This window comes from Trachurus trachurus (assembly GCF_905171665.1).
Source record: "Trachurus trachurus genome assembly, chromosome: 18".
NCBI classification, from domain to species: domain Eukaryota; kingdom Metazoa; phylum Chordata; class Actinopteri; order Carangiformes; family Carangidae; genus Trachurus; species Trachurus trachurus.
In genome coordinates this window covers 1,578,742-1,596,318 of record NC_139909.1, presented here as the reverse complement: position 1 = coordinate 1,596,318, position 17,577 = coordinate 1,578,742, and the positions used below count along the sequence as shown (strand labels likewise).

At 43.9% G+C, this 17,577-nt stretch overlaps 1 protein-coding gene and 1 long non-coding RNA gene across 2 annotated transcripts in view; both read right to left on the bottom strand.

Moving 5' to 3' along the window:
* The window catches only part of LOC311001513 (uncharacterized protein), a gene marked incomplete at its 3' end in the record, with an annotated part of 31,485 nt that overhangs the window by 13,199 nt on the left and 709 nt on the right, over window positions 1-17,577 (bottom strand). The gene's annotated exons all lie outside the window — the stretch shown is intronic.
* LOC311001422 lies at window positions 869-16,847 on the bottom strand. Its single transcript, XR_014596179.1, has 6 exons — window positions 16,377-16,847; window positions 14,814-14,908; window positions 7,930-8,000; window positions 7,663-7,728; window positions 1,636-1,744; window positions 869-1,169 (listed from the first exon to the last, which is right to left on the bottom strand). It is a non-coding gene; the product is annotated as an uncharacterized lncRNA (long non-coding RNA).

The window sequence follows — 17,577 nt, the reverse complement described above, 5'->3', positions numbered from 1 at the left end:
ATGTCTCCACTCTGTACATTAAGGAGAAGTGGGAGAAGGAATTGAAGATTAACATTACTGTAGAGGAGTGGCAGAGTATGTGTGAAGCACAGCACACAACCACAAATTCGAGAATATGGCGGGAATTCGGGTGGAAAAACCTGACCCGTTTTTTCATCACTCCCAAATTAAAAAGTAAACAAACAGGCTCCCAGCACTCATGTTGGCGTTTATGTGGAGAAAGGGAAGCAAATCATACACACATTTTCTGGGGATGTCAGAAACTTAACCCATTTTGGGAAAACATACACGATATAATTAAGAACATCCTGGGTTATGAAATACCTAAAGAATGTGGTGTTATGTACCTTGGGAACTTGAATCAATATGTCCTGGTCAAAGACAGATATTTAATAAAAATATTACTGGTCACATGTAAAAAAGCAATAACAAGAAGATGGTATAAGACCGAGCCACCAGCTGTGAATGAATGGCTAGAAATCATTAGAGAAGTCCATAACATGGAGAGAATGACATATAGACTTAGAATGAAGGAAAATGTTTTTGTGACTAAATGGGAGAAGTGGACCCGATGGGACACAGTTGGGAATACCTGAAATCTGTCTTATTCATATTTTTTCTCTTGGATCTGTATACAGTGTAATTTAACAATGGACACATGTAGCCACGACTGCTGTACTTCTTTTTTTCTTTTTGTGTTCTTTTTTCTCAGTTGTATCTGATTTTTCCAACTGCTCCACACGCAGAATGTAATTCATGGATCTACTGTATATGTATACCTTGTTGTTTACATGTGGAGATGAAAAATTTCAATAAAAATTTAAGTTAAAAAAAAAAAAAAAAAAAGGGTATTTAATTGTTCTAAAATTTGAGTTTGGCACCTGAAAGGAGCACTCTACAGGAGGTTGATTAAGTTTGTGATTTATTTTCATGAGTAACATAACGTTTCTAAAATTATAAAAATAAGTATTCATACTTGTTGTATAATCACACATACAAACTACCAGGAAAAAACCTTTCTTTGTGAGGACCACCTTCGCTGTCTCTACCACCTTCATCGCCTTCATTGTCCCCGATGCTGTCATCATCTCCCTCAGCTTGACTGTCTTCCTCGTCTTCGTCATCTCCATCATCCTGCTCACCTTCGTCCAGCTCTAGGTCCAATTCATCTACAGAAAAGCATATTTGATGCAAAAAATAAATATCATTGTTGTTGCAGGTCTGTACTTCTGACATGTTATTTTTGGTATAATTTACCAAAACACTACGGCATATTTACTTTATACAGTATATTCCAGGGCTGTATTTACATCCTACCAATTCAGAAAATGAACAAAATGCTGCATACAACTTTGTTACTTTTATCAGTCTCACTCATTTGTTGAATTTATACCAGGGGTCTCCAACCTTTTTTCCTCTGAGAGCTACTTTTGGAAATTGAAAATGGCCGAGAGCTACACTGTAACATTAACTCTTTACGTTCGTAAAATCTGTGTTTCCCACTCTTCATGAAAATAGTAGCCTATTTAAGCCTCTATAATACACAATACTAAAATTTTCTACTCGATATCAACACTCAGGAATCTCTCTCTCTCTCTAACGTCCTCTCCCACTACAGCTGAATTCTTCCAGTACCTCCTCAGTGGGGCGGGGTTGTGGCGGGGCGATGGCGGGTCCACATTGTCTCTCTTTTTTTCGAGCCTCTCATCAGCAGAGGAAACATGATCATCTAGTGCTCCCCATCCTAGGCAGGAAAAAAGAAACCTTTATATTAAACCAAAAGAATCCATAACTGAAATGTGTTAGTGTTGAATTGTGACATGAACAAAGTCAGTTAAAATGGTATAATAGACAATTTCCGTACCAGGACAAGGAAAATTGGAAATGTGGAATATAAAGTTTTAACCATGTCACTACACTATAATATATTGATTAAGCACATGTCTGTAATGTTAAACTTAACATCTTAAAAACTATGAAAACTGAACAACAAATATATCTTGATTTTTAAATAACTAGAATATAATAGGGACATAACGGTATCAGTAATACCAAAAGTCACGATAAGAAAAGTGACTCAATATTATCGTGGGCATGTACAATAAGAAATTATGGTGCTTCTGGTAAATACTGCAGTTTCAATGTGAGACGGTTGTCCATGTCTCGCGTCAGCCGACTGTTAAAGGATTAGTTGGCTAGTTGGCTGGGGTCACGGAAATAAAGCGTTTTGCTTCTCAAAACAATATGCGTTCAAAAGAGTGAAAGTTGGACCCACAGCTATTGACCCCTTGCAGCTACGTCACAATTAGAACGTTACGCGAGAGGCGACGCCATGACGGACGGCAGAAAGTGCTCAGTGATAATGTACTGTCCATAGACTGTATGGGTGCCGTCCAACAATGTGGCTCGATCACTTCACACTACAACCTCACAGCATTATCACTTATTTAAAATAGAATATCTACTCATCCGTTGCAATATTCTGTTTGTTTTTTTGTTATTCACCATAGAATATCTCAGTTTTCTGTGCTTTTTCAACTGCTAAGGAGTTAACGTCAGTCAGTGCCACACTCCCCACAGCAGCTGCTCCTGTCTTTGCTGCTGCTAACTACAGTTAACAGACCTGGAAATTAAAACCTGGTCCGACCCGTGGGTGTTGAAGACCTGACCCGACGTCTGTATAATTAGTGATCATTCTCTGATTAAAGCCGGCTGACAAATAAAAGAAAACAGGAAGCCGTCTTCGTTGTAATCGCCGCGATCCGCCGGGGGCAACTACGTTGTGACGGTGCTATGTTTAATACGAGCGTTAGCTGTTGTTAGCCACAGCATGTAGCTCAGCTAGTTAGCTTCAACTGTGTTTACATCGACTATACACTGTAGATAAACTAACTTATAATGGCATCGATAACGTGTCTGTATATCTTCACACTGGTCCTGTTGTTCATGTAACCCCGCTGCCAGTGGCCAGCCCCCGGTTCTTAGCTCTAGCCCAGCAAGGAGTTGGTGCTTCAGACCAGTTTTAAGAACCAATAACCGGTTCTTAAGCGGTGGAAAAGCAAAGAACCGGTGCTAGTCAGGCTCTGGCTCCGAACCAGCACTGGAACCAGCTCAGTGGAAAAGGAGGGGAAACCCTACAACCCCGGTATGTCACAAAACTATAACGCGCCCATTCAATTACATTGACGTTCACTGTTCTTTTGCCGTCTATCATGGCGTCCGGAGCTACCGCCGAGTGGAACGTGACGTCACGTGCAAGGGGTCAATAGCTGTGAGAGACAGGGTGACCAGGTGATGATCAGTAATGCAGCGCAGTGCGTGATGGAAGATCAGCCCGACAAATGTACACAGACTATCAGACAATCAGTACGATTATTTCCACTGTGCTCTGGCTCAGCTGACCGGTGGTCAGATGGCGGTTATAGATCTTCACATGTTGAACTCTTTTAAACAAAGGGCAGCCAAACGCCAGGCTAAAGAGAGAGAACTAGCGAGGCTCCTCTGTTCTTTTATTTTTTTCCAGCAGCACTGTCCGGTGCAGGTGATGCACGCTGTCTGTCTGTGTATGTTTGTCCGTCTGATCTTCCACCATGGACTGTGCTGCAACAATCACCCATCACTCTTTCTGCTCTAACCTCTTTTATACAGTCTATAGCTCTAACTCCATCTGGCGAAGTTCAGCATTACATAGCCTATTGAGGTTCATAAAGCTCTCCCTTTAGCTCTGTGCTAAAACAAGGGATGGCTTCATCACTTGTGTCATAATCAGATATGATTGAAACAGCAGTGAAACAGCTGATGGAAACGTGCACAGCTGTCTACAGGTGGCAGCGTGCAGTGATGCGATGGGAGAGAAAGTAGCACCAAGTGATTGCGAGGTCTGAGAGGAGCTCGTTTTTTTTCCCGACTTATAATGAACACACCATAAGTGTCGGGAGTCACTGTCGGGATGCGAGTAACAGCTGTAAACTAGTCCCTCTGCATATTAACAATGAGCCTGTCTGTCTCTCTGCCGGTGCCGCGGTCACACTGTGTGTTACAGGATTTATTAAAACACACAACGTAGTGTACGGATTGTTTGACAGTTTGTTTTGATACTACATGTTTTACCCGGTTTCTCTGTGTCCACTGCTATTTGATTTGCCACTCAGGCCTAGTCCACACGAGCCCGGGGATTTTTGAAACCAGAGTTTTGCTCCGCGTCCACACGAGTGGTGTAATAAAAACACTCCGTACACACGCAACTAGGGATGCACGATAATTATCGGTCCGATAATTATCGGCCCGATATCAGGAAATTATGACGTCATTTCGATAAATCCGATATCATAACTTATCGGCCCGATAAGATTTAGTATATATTTTTTGTCAGCACTGCGGTATGGGTCCTTTTTTTTTTTTTTTTACCAAGCGCTCTCACTCAGAGCGCTCTGCTCTGCTCCTACATGAGACCTGCGGCCTGCAGTGAATGCTGCGTTCAGGTGGCCTCCCTATAATCAGAAAAACAATTTTCTGACTGAAATCAGAATAGTCCCTCATTTCGTCAACTCGGTCATCATTTTGGTAGTTGCCGACTTGACTTGACTAGACTTGTCCCAATTACCCTTATTACACATAAACCATAGAAATATGAACATAAAAAGGTCTGAAGAACGGCTTGCAAAACGGGAACAGGGAACTTCTGTCAACACGTGAACGCAGCACAACGTGCGTACTGGGTTTGTAAACCAGAGATGGGGACTCGAGTCACTGTGACTTGGACTCGAGTCGACTCGAGTCACTATTTTGATGCGACTTGACTTGACTTGACAAAAAATAAAAGACTTGCGACTTGACTCGGACTTGAAGGTTAAAGACTCGGGACTTGACTTGAGACACGATGACTTGAATGACTTGAATGACTTGAATGACCAGCCGCCACCGCTGAATTTCTCACCGGCACGGCACCAGCTCAGTCGGTGTTTTTTTTTTTTCCCCCGGACTTTTTATGCACTTATTTTGAAAGGACCGCTGGAGAGAGAGAGGGAGGGGGGAGAGTGAGAGGGGGGTTTGATACGGAGGGGCCTCCAGGGTCGCTGCAGCGGGCGTGCTATATGGATCTATTATAATATAATACATCCATGGCGCGCTATCACGCTCGCAGCTCAGAGATTTCATCCGGAGTTTCAGTGACGGTGAGCGGCCTGACGCTGCTTCATTAACGCTGCGTCGGGACAACGCACAGTAACCAATAGACATACGGTAACAGTCACCTGTTACCAGCGTTACCATAGCGAGAAGCTAAAGTGTCCTTTTTAAAAAATTAAAAAATCTCCTCTCCTTCAGCCTCACGTTCTCACTGCTGCAGAATCTGCAGTGACTACACAGCTGTTTGCTGTTTGCCTGTCACTCATAGCATCCAGGAATGTTTCAATGTTACACATTCTTTGACTTTTGAATATAAAATATCAAATTAATATCTAACTACTTGGTATGAGTGCAGGCTGAGAATAGTGTTGTCATGATAGAATATAGCTAAAAGATTTTCTATTCTATTCTATTGATGTAGTAGGAGTTAACCTTTTGTGATCAGATCAGGTATGAAGAGGCTCATTAATGCATTATAAGACATGATAAGACATAAGACATAATATATGTTCTATTCTATTCTAATATATTGTCTTCACTTTATTTAGATTAGATTCTGCGGGTGAAATTGCAATAATAAGGTGACTTGACTTGGACTTGACTTGACCTATGCACGACTTGACTTGGACTTGACTTGACATAACCTGTGACTTGACTTGACTTGACTTGCCCAAAGAAAAATGACTTGGGACTTACTTGAGACTTGAAGGTTAAGACTTGAGACTTACTTGAGACTTGCACATGTGTGACTTGGTCCCATCTCTGTTGTAAACACAACATGACGGCGCTAATGTGTGACGGTAATAAAGAAGACAGCTCGCTGGATATCTGTAATAAATGTTCCAAGGAAGCGCCACGAGGAGGGAAAATAGCGCGAGCAAACCTGGTCAGTCACCTGAAACATGACGTCGCTCCGACGGAGTTTTTAAAGCTACGAGGACGATGCTAACGACGCTAGCAACATAAAGCTAACTGTAAGAAGCCACCGGGACACAAACACACAGACACACTCCCTCTCTCTCCCCCTCAACCACACACACACCCCTGCACCCCCCCACCCCCTCTCACACAGACACTCTGCCTGTCTGTCTGTCTGTCTGTCTCTCCCCCTCTCTGAAAAGTTATTCATTTGTATGGAACCAGCCAAGCTTTTTTAACTTGTGGGATGCACTTTTCCCACTTTGTATTTATTTTAAATGAGTAAAATAAATAAATAAAACAATGCAAAGTATTTGCATCAGTTCTAGTCTTTTATTTTTATATCAATAAGTAATGCAGCTTATTTAAATAGATGCTCATTTGAGATATCAAATAGTTTTGTCTGATATCTTTTAGCAAATGTTTGAAAGGCTTGTTAATAGAATATCTTCATTTAAAGAGTCAAAACTGTTTTTGGTTTGTTTATAGTATTGATGTCATGATATATGTTAGGTCCTCACTAGTCTTCCAAGTATGTTATCTGTTATCGGTATCGGCCTTCGGAAGCAGAAAGTTATCGGTTATCGGTATCGGTTTCAAAAAAATGTTATCGTGCATCCCTACACGCAACCGTGGAATCCGCTACCAAGTGACGCAATGCACGTGTAATATGCCACAACCATAGACTGTGGCGATGTAAGGTAACAACTTCAGCTTTTCACTTCCCTGTCCTCCCTCTCTCTCTCTGCCCGTTTTAACTCCATCTGGCGAGGTTCAGCATCACATCAGGTACATTAAGGTCTCCATTTGGCTCCGTGCTAAAACAAGGGATGGCTTCATCACTTGTGTCATAATCAGATATGTTTATGTGAACTATCTGAGCAGTAAACTCAGTGAAACAGCTGATGGAAACACACAGCCGTCTACAGGCGGCAGCGCGCAGTGATACGGAGGGAGAGAAAATAGCACCAAGCGATTGCGAGGTCAGACTTTTTCGTGGACAACGGTTTTGTGATGCAAATGTATCACTCTTTTGAACGCATATTGTTTTGAGAAGCAAAACGCTTTATTTTCATAACCCCAGCCAACTAGCCGGACTGCATTAGTCAACACCAAAACCAGACCGGAACTCTGCTGACGGGACGCAGTCCGGGGAAAGTCACTGTCACAGCACCTAACTGGTGATGGGGACGCCACATAGATTCATGTCAAAAGACCCGAACTATCCCTTTAATCCTTTGGCTACTGGCAAAGGGGCTGTGAGGGACTGGTAGGTCGCGAGCAACGTGTTGGAGACCCCTGCTTTAACATAATCTTTAATATAATCCATAACCAACCTCTGCATCCTCATCTGTGAAGTATGAGGGCTTTGTCAGAAAGGTGTCCTCATAATTCAGGTGTGTCAGGTGAACATCTGACACACAGCACAGTTTGCTGCCTGATCAACATGAAAGGTGGGGGAGGGGACTGTCCTTGCAGGACACTGTGTCCTCACAGTCCTGCGCTGTGTCAGGTAGTTAACAACATTCAACAGTGTATGGACTCGTGAGCACTGTCATAGAACAGATTTATGATTGGATGTAAAAGCATGTCATCACAAGAGTACAGTCAACTTACAGAGTTATCCTTCCATGTTGCAGGATTGGAACCGACCCGTCATCCGGTCATCATTTCCACCAGCAGCTTCCTGTATGTGTGTGTGAGAATGACAATAACAAATCTGAGATTACTTTAAGCAGAAACAATACTCTTTCATTCCAAAAATCATCAGTAATGACACCGCCATGTTTACTGCAGAAATGTCAGTACTACAATAAAGACCTGAAGGATCAAAAGCATTTCTAACATATTAAAGCAAGTAACTGTGAAGGTACAAAGCACAACTTGCCTTTTCTGATGCTGCCTCGCTTTCATTGGCCTTCAGCCTTCAGGTCACATGGTGCTTCACAGGGTTCCTGAAATTGGACAGAAATATAGTGTTGTCTCATCACGCCATCACTTAGTGGTCATGTAAAAGAAGACATGAAAAATTTGTCATGTGCAGATGTACACATGCCTACAATGACCAGGCTGGCCATCTACTACACCTAATGCTGTGAACCTGTTCAATATTCATTCATTAAATATCACACCCAAGAGCGGCAACAGCGCCCACTGATCTGTATCGAGACTGTTGTTATTCCTTCACCCGGGTCAAAGGATGCTGTGTGTAAAACCACGCTGTGGTGCAGACGATGGCCTTGCGACAACCTCGCCCCCGCTGAGGAGGAACTAGAAGAACTCAGCTGTAGTGGAAGAGCACCTTTACTGAGCCCAGCTGTGCCGTGCCGTGACTGTGTAGTCGAAAAGCGCCACAAGTCTCCTGAACCCTCCACTTGCAGTTGACTTGAAAATCGTCACTTACGCTGATTTTAATCTAAGTCCTCACAGGTGGAAGAATAGCTAAATGCACACAGGTTCCCCACACACTGTAATGATTGCTGCTTTAGGTTTTCCTGCAACAGTGAGGACTTAGACTAAAAACACAGTCTAAGGGCGCTTTCACACCTGATCATTTGTTCCGAAACAGGGAGCGTTTACGTCATATATCGGTTCGTTTGGTCAGATGTGAACACAGCAATCGCGCTCGATGCGGAACAAAACAAGCGGGCCGAGATCGCTTGGGAGAGGCGGTCTCGGCTCGTTTCCATCCGAGCCCTGGAGCGGTTCGTTTGTAGTGAGAACGCAACCGACACATGTATCGGAACAAATTGACTGGTTACCTGGCAACCGGAGGAGGAGGACCACGGGCAACTGCCCCAAAAACATAATGGAGCATCAGCAGCGTGTCGTCTTGGCCTTAAAACAGGAAAGCCGGTGGCCAAAAGAAAAGAAAGACGCAAACTCTAGCCATGAGTCCACCAGCCTTTCCAAGCTGACCCGCGGCGATCAGCACCGGGCAGAGCTCCGCAAACAACCCCTATAACTAGTCATGCTACGCTGCCCGTTTACTAGAAGAATAAAGAGTCAAACTGTAGGGTGTTAGAGCAGTGGTTCTCAACCTTTTTGAGTCGCGACCCCCAATTTCACATGCACTGCTGTCCCCCCCCGCCCCAACACACAAACACACACACGGCGGTGTGAACGCATGTTGGATAAAGCGCAGCGCTGTCCGCGGTGGTTTTTTTTTTTGCCTTTTTAGTTCTTGATCCCTGCACTGAAAAAAATAATTGGCTGCTGTAGTTTTGTCTCCATGGCCAATATTCCGACCTGGAGGTTTTCATCAGGGCAAAAGAACAAAACAAAGCGACGGAGTTTAAATAGATGCGGGTGGCGAGTTGATGCGGTGTCCACACACCCGGGCTGGTTTATGTGACATGCGAGGACCTGTCGGCGCAGGAGCGAGTGGAGCGTGGATGCAAGCCAACCTCCTTCAACCATGCACGGAAAAGGGGAATGACAAGAAAAGTTTTTCTAATTTATTAAAGGGATAGTTCGGGTTTTTTGATATGAATCTATATGGCATCCCCATCATCAGTTACGTGCTGTGACGGTGACTTTCCCCGGACTGTGTCCCGTGAGCGGAGTTCCGGCCTGGTTTCGGTGCTGACGAATGTAGTCCGGCTAGTTGGCTGGGGTCACGAAAATAAAGCGTTTTTCTTCTCAAAACAATATGAGTTCAAAAGAGTGATACATTTGCATCACAAAACCGTTGTCCACGAAAAAGTCTGACCTCGCAATCGCTTGGCGCTATTTTCTCTCCCTCCGTATCACTGCGCGCTGCCGCCTGTAGACGGCTGTGCACGTTTCTATCAGCTGTTTCACGGAGTTTACTGCTCGGATAGTTCACATAAACATTTCTGATTATGACACAAGTGATGAAGCCATCCCTTGTTTTAGCACAGAGCTAAAGGGAGGGCTTTATGAACCTGATGTGATGCTGAACTTCGTCAGATGGAGTTAGGTAAAGAGGTGGGTGATCGTTGCAGCGCAGTTCATGGTGGAAGATCAGACCTACAAACATACACAGACAGACAGCGTGCATCACCTGCACCGGACGGTGCTGCTGGAAAAAAAAGAAAGAAAAAAAAAGTACGGCACTACTCTCCAGCCAGCTGACGTGCAGCTCACCTGCGGCTCACCTGCAGCTGTCAGAGGAGCCTCAGATCTTCCATAACGGACTGCGCTGCATTACTGATCATCACCCTGTCTGTCACAGCTGCAGCTGTGGTCTAACTTCAGCTTGTCACTTCCCTGTCCCTCCTCTCTCTGTCTGCTCGTTTTAACTCCATCTGACGAAGTTCAGCATCACATCAGGTTCATAAAGCTCTCCATTTAGCTCTGTGCTAAAACAAGGGATGGCTTCATCACTTGTGTCACAATCAGAAATGTTTATGTGAACTATCCGAGCAGTAAACTCCGTGAAACAGCTGATAGAAACGCGCACAGCCGTCTACAGGCGGCAGCGCGCAGTGATACGGAGGGAGAGAAAATAGCGCCAAGCGATTGCGAGGTCAGACTTTTTCGTGGACAACGGTTTTGTGATGCAAATGTATCACTCTTTTGAATGCATATTGTTTTGAGAAGAAAAACGCTTTATTTTCGTGACCCCAGCCAACTAGCCGGACTACATTCGTCAGCACCGAAACCAGGCCGGAACTCCGCTCACGGGACACAGTCCGGGAAAAGGCACCGTCACAGCACGTAACTGATGATGGGGATGCCATATAGATTCATATCAAAAAACCCGAACTATCCCTTTAAGAAACAATGTCGTTCATTCGTCCCCTCCAGCCACATCAACTGGGGTCGGGAGGGACCCCAAGGTTGAGAATGGCTGTGTTAGAGGACAATTCATCTGACATAACTATGACACCTGAAACTGAAAACACAGCTTGACCAACACAACCTGACCACCCCTCTCCCTGTATCTCTCTCTCTCTCTGTCTCTCTCTCACGGGCAGTGACACGCTCTGTCATTCATTCACGTGTCAGCACTGAGACAGCGGACAGCACGCTTGGTCACTAGCTAATAATAATAATAATAATAATAAATAATAATGTAGCCTATTAGACTACATTTGTAGCTATAGCACATTATAGGCACACTTCAAGGTCTCGCCCCAGCCATAAACCAGTCAGCTTGGGCATTTTTTTTAATTGAACTTCAACTAAATAGGCTACTCGTCTGCCCAAATATTAATAAGAAATTGAACCTCCTCACTACTGCAAGTCAGCCCGCGGTTCATTGTTGCCATTGTTGCTGATCAGCTGATGGGGTGTTGTTAGGGCCGTTGCTATGGCGCTGTTCCACAGCGCAAAGCGCTGTACCGCTTTAGAATCATGCAATGTGAACACAAACGGCCCAGAAAAAAAGAACGCAACAGTTGTATCGGTTTAGTTGCTGAATCGGAACAACTGCAGGTGTGATAACGCCCTAAGTGATGCTTTCAATTGTGGTGATTGCAGGAGGCTTGGATGAAGTTACACAAGCAGTTCGGAGCCATTTTAAGATTTTCAGGGGCTGGTTTACTACTTCTTTTTTTGTTTTACAGAATTGGTTTCCTTTGATATTTCAGAAAGTGTTGGTGGATTAAAAAAACTTCTTAGATAATGAGGATAATGATGTTAGTATGTGAACCGCTGTGTGCGAATGTGGGGTAGGGGGTTGGCTAACGTCACATGAGAGCACACGTCATCCACCCTCATCCTCAAGTGGATGACGTGTCGTGTGCTTCCCCCTCTTGATGCTCTATGGTCTGTTTCCAATATCCATGTGCCTTTCAATTAACTATTCTTTATTGAATCAATTACTCTTAGTATTAATAGCCTTTGTGTTTTTTCAGCTACTTTTATTAGAAACTAACTTCTTAATTCTTTACTTTTACACCAGGCTACAATTTTAAAGGGATAGTTCAATATTTGCCTATTGCCACAATCCATATAGTCTTAGGAGTAGGTTTGTTACCTTTGTCTCTGCAAGCTGGTTTGAGATCGGCGGGGCAGAGACGAGGTACATGGTACCTTCCGCTTTCCTCAAATACGCAATCTAACAACTCCAAAATGCTCTGGTGGACAAGTTGTGACCTGCACATTCACCAGGCTATGAGATAATCATGTATAATTATGTGACATTACAACACATGAAGCAAATACTATGAACTACTTGCACTTTTAAAGTGGAAATGAAGCAGCCAGCCAATTTAACATAATTCATTAAATGGATTCCCAGTGTGCTTAAAATTAGGCAAACTAACACATGAAACACAAGCATTTAGGAGAAAATGGGAGTTAAAAATTGCATGTTTTAGCTAGTGCGCCGCCATCTTGTCGTTCGACTGTCCGTGACGTCACAGGGTTGGTTGCCTGCGTTGGCTGACAGCCACAGACAGTGAAAGTGAAGGACATAGCTACAGACAGAGACGGTAAAACATGAAACTGTGGAGGCACTGGATTAGAAGAGACACAGAGGAGACCTCTACTGTGTTGCTCCTTCTGTGAACTAGTTTTACAGTGTTAAAAACTAGAAAAAAACCTCTGTTTTCATTAACTGCCGCTAATAAGGAGCCGCCGCAGCAGCGGAGCTGTTATCAAGACTCCTCTGCTGATCTGGTGTGATCATTTCTTACAGCATGTTTACATCCAGTCTGGATGTGATCCACAGGAAACTTCTGATCAACCCTGAAAGTTGATCATTCACCGGATCAACCAACAACAACCTGACGTTACTCCGACAGTTTTCAGTTTCTCTGCCTCAGCCCGTCCTCCCCCGACCGGCCCACGTTCACACCGTGATAAGCATCGGTCACCGCGGGGAGAGAGACTGGACCCTCTGGTCCCACACCGAGGAGCCTTCACAACCTCACACACACACACAGCAGCGATCTGATGGCATCTGATAACATCGGTATTAACAGTAATAGCGCCCATCACCATAAAATAAGAAGGGAAAATGACTTCAAAATCTCTGATCTCATCCTCCACACCCAGCCCTCAGCAGAAGTATGAGGGCTTTGTCAGAAAGGTGTCCTCATAATTCAGGTGTGTCAGGTGAACATCTGACACACAGCACAGTTTGCTGCCTGATCAACATGAAAGGTGGGGGAGGGGACTGTCCTTGCAGGACACTGTGTCCTCACAGTCCTGTGCTGTGTCAGGTAGTTAACAACATTCAACATTATTCAAACTGAATGTTTCATATTCAAACAATAAATATGTCTTACCTTTACTCCAGGTGTCCAAATCAGTCAGCAGCAGCAGTCATCCAGCTCCAACTGTTTAATAATCCACCGATTATTCCCGTTTACATAGCGTTCCTCATCTATGGCAGCCAGCGTGGTGCTTCATTCATTTGCATTGTGTTGAAAAAAAGAAAAGAAAAAGTTTCAGCTAACGTTAGCTTTAGCTTCAGCTCCTGACAGGAGAGGCTGACAGAGGAGACGGTGGAGCCTCTCCGCTGTCGGTACCGAGTCCAGACCACAGTCCAGAGGACCAGACAGTCCGACACACTGCAGACCGTGTCCGTGTGGAAGTAATGTTGCACCAGGAGAAAACAAAGCGGTGGAACCGGACAACACAGGTCCGGTTGATCAGAAACACGGCTATTGCCGCTGCTAAAAAAACTTTTTTCAACACAATGCAAATGAATGAAACGCGCTGGCCGCGAGGAACGTGATGTAAAAGGGAATAATGGAGCTGGATGACTGCTGCTGCTGACTGATTTGGACACCTGGAGTAAAGGTAAGACATATTTATTGTTTGAATAGTCATCTGCTGAGGGCTGGGTGTGTGGAGGATGAGATCAGAGATTTTGAAGTCATTTTCCCTTCTTATTTTATGGTGATGGGCGCTATTACTGTTACCGATGTTATCAGATGCCATCAGATCGCTGCTGTGTGTGTGTGAGGTTGTGAAGGCTCCTCGGTGTGGGACCAGAGGGTCCAGCCTGTCTCCTGTCTCCAGACTGGATGTAAACATGCTGTAAGAAATGATCACACCGAGATCAGCAGAGGAGTCTTGTTAACAGCTCCGCTGCTGCGGCGGCTCCTTATTAGCGCAGTTAATGAAAACAGAAGTTTTTTTTCTAGTTTTTAACACTGTAAAACTAGTTCACAGAAGCAACACAGTAGAGGTCTCCTCTGTGTCTCTTCTAATCCAGTGCCTCCACAGTTTCATGTTTTACCGTCTCTGTCTGTAGCTAATGTCCTTCACTTTCACTGTCTGTGGCTGTCAGCCAACGCAGGAAACCAACCCCGTGACGTCACGGACAGAACTAATGCAAAACGTCAAACTAAACTTAACATTTCTCCTTAATGGTTACATTTCATGTGTTAGTTTGACAATTTTTAAGTACAGTGGAAAACAGTTTAATGACCTATGTGTATTTGGCTGGCTGCTTCACCTCCACTTTAAAATCCCTCCACTCAGCAGTCATGTCTGGAATAAAGTTTCGGCTGCATTTGCCTCGTAAACAACTCTGTGTCGTAATGTTACTTGATTATTTCATATCATGGAGAATGTGCAGGTCACAACTTGTCCACCAGAGCATTTTGGAGTTGTTGGATTGTGTAGTTGAGAAAAAAACGGAGGTACTGTGTGCCTCATCTCTGCCCGTGGATTTCAGAACATGCACTAGCAATTAAGGTAATGAACCTACAGCTATGACTATATGGCAATGTGCGAATTTACCAAAATGTTGAACTATCCCTTTAAGGTGACTACACTAGGAGAAACAAACATTAATATATTGGATGAAAAATGTACCTTTTATACTTGTTAATAAACCTTACCTCTAGGAAGGCTTTATCCTCTCCTTGAACAACATGTTCCAGTGCATCCTGGTCAGGAGTCTTTCTCCTCCTCCTCCTCTTCTCAGTCATCTTTCCTGTAATAATGTCCAGATAATAACATAAATTTTAAACAAGCTTTAATAATTGCCATGTTGCATTCACATTCATTTGAACATTGAAACTGTTGAGTGAGCTATAGCCAAACTGATGTGCCAAACTCACATCAGACATTCTCTCTCAACATTAAACATGTTTAAATCAGGTCAACTGGACTAGACTAGACACCAGACTAGTTTACACAAACGGATGAAGCATTTGATCTGGAAAAATAAGGAGGACTGGCTCATTGCTGTTTTTTTCTCAACATAATCACATGGCATTTGCATACAATCATTGCAGCATTTACAGCAAATTAAATAAACCTGCACAAGCTCAGCCCACAAACCTGAAGTTAACCCTCATTAACACAACGTCCATTTCCACCTCGATCATTCCCTGAATGTTTGATCATCAGAAAACGACATGTTATTTCTTCATTCACCTCCATGTTGCTCAGTCTCCCCTCCCTCCTCTCTGCAGCCTGATCTCATGTGAACCAGCTGACCCGACGTTACTTTAATGACGTTTCTCTCCGCGACTCCTCACCTAACAAACACATGGCTAATTTGCATATGATTGATTTTGCATTTACGGGAAATTATAACATTGCGCAGTTATATTCCACTAACCTGAAGTCTTCCTTCATTAACACTACGTCTATTTCCACCTCAGTCATTCACTGAATGTTTGTTATTCACCTCCATGTTGCTCAGAGCCCCCCTCCCTCCTCCTCCCTCCTCCTCCCTGCAGCTTGATCTCACGTGAACCAGCTGATCTGACTTTACTTTAATGACGTTTCTCTCCGCGAGGGCTTCACCCCACAAACGTACTACGAAAAGCTTAAAACTTGTTTCCACATGTCGCTGGGATGCATCAACTAGGAGACGGGCTGATGGACATTTTGTTTGGCTGAGCGAGACAGGCCTACAGAGTGAATGGAGAGAGGGAGAGAGCGACATTGAAAATCAATAAAAAGAGCGAGCGTCGATCAGAAGAAGAAAACAGCTAATCAGAGAAATGTACCGTAGTTTTCAGTTTGTTTGTCTTTCACAAGTGTCTCTGCTGTCTTACAGTAAGGCAGGCAGTGTCCCCCTCTGTCTCAGCAGCCTGATCTGACATTAAACTCAGCTAGTGTTGTTAAATGGCCGGACTGATCCAGACGGTCCAGGCTTCATTAACCATAGTTAGACCAGCTTGGCTTTTAATTTGCAGGCTCCCCGAGCAAACCCGACGCGATTTCAACTATGCTTTAATTCGTAAAATAGCTTGTAACTTGTATGCTTTCATTCATAGTTCAGGTAGCTCGGCTAAGAGTTTATACCCTGACCTAAAAACACGGCAGTACCGTCGATATTTCAGCTCGGTAGAAGAGAATTAACAATGAGAGCGAACGACCATGACAATAACAAACCAACAATTTTCCAATAAGCAAACGTTAACTACTATTAAACATTAGATCCTTACCTCTTCGGCGTCTTCCTCATTAATCCACTCATCAGAATAACCTGCAGCTGCTGGTGGGAGGAGTTCTCCGCTGCAGAGCGTCCAGAGCCGACGTTTCCGGGTTCAGCCAATCACTGAGCAGAACCTGCCTAGACCGACATCCGCGGCAGCCATTCACTGAGCAGAACGTCACTGACGCACGCAGCCAATGACTTCTGGTCATTTTGTGTGTGGGGTGGCGGGAAATCGTGTATGAATCCAAGTGGCGCGAAAAAAAAACCGTGTGTATGACTTTGTGTATCATACACAAAAAAGTCCGATGACCGTATTTGTCGGGACATGTCGAGAAAAAGCGGGAGGAAGTTATTTGCATCATGCTAAGTGCTTCTACGCTGCCAGACTTATGAGGACATCGCAACTGTCCTAACAATTACGGTATGTCCTTATAATGTCGGTGCGTAAACGGATGAAATGTCCTCATATACAGGTGAAACCAACGCACACACACACACACACACACACACACACACACACACACACACACACACACACACACACACACACACACACACACACACACACACACTCACTAAAGTACCTATTGTACACATTCTAGTAGGCTATAAAAGTACAAAAGCTATGGTGATAGTACCAATTAGTAAGTTTTATCATCCCCCTAATTGTTATATCTACTAGGAACTATGTTTATAATAATTATTACTAGTAATGTTAATTGTAGCTACACATTATTAATCATTTACATCGCAAACATAAACAGCCTTCTGTGTTGTTGTTGTTGTTGTTGAGTAAAATAAACAGTAAACAAACCAACACCTGACGGGTGTACTGTGAAGCCAGTCTAGTGGGTTAGCGAGGTATGTTGAGTCTAAAGCCAGGCTCTCCTGTACTACAAAGGTGGCTCTCTTTTAACCCGGCTAGATCACCACGGTAACGTATAGCTCATAATCTGGTCTCAACCAGGTTATGTTCAGAGTTTCATCCTAAAACCGGCTATAAAAGCGCCGCTGTTTCACTATTTAAGTCATTTACAGCTGTGTCACCTTTACTTTGAAAGTCCAGTGGAGCTGGATCTGAACGGAGCGTTTGATCCGCTGCTGTTGACTTTCTCTCTGAACGTCTCCACCTACAGATGTTCAGCTGAGGGAATACGCTGCTCAGCTGTTGAGCTGAGTATCAGGAGCTCATTATAAATTAGGCTATA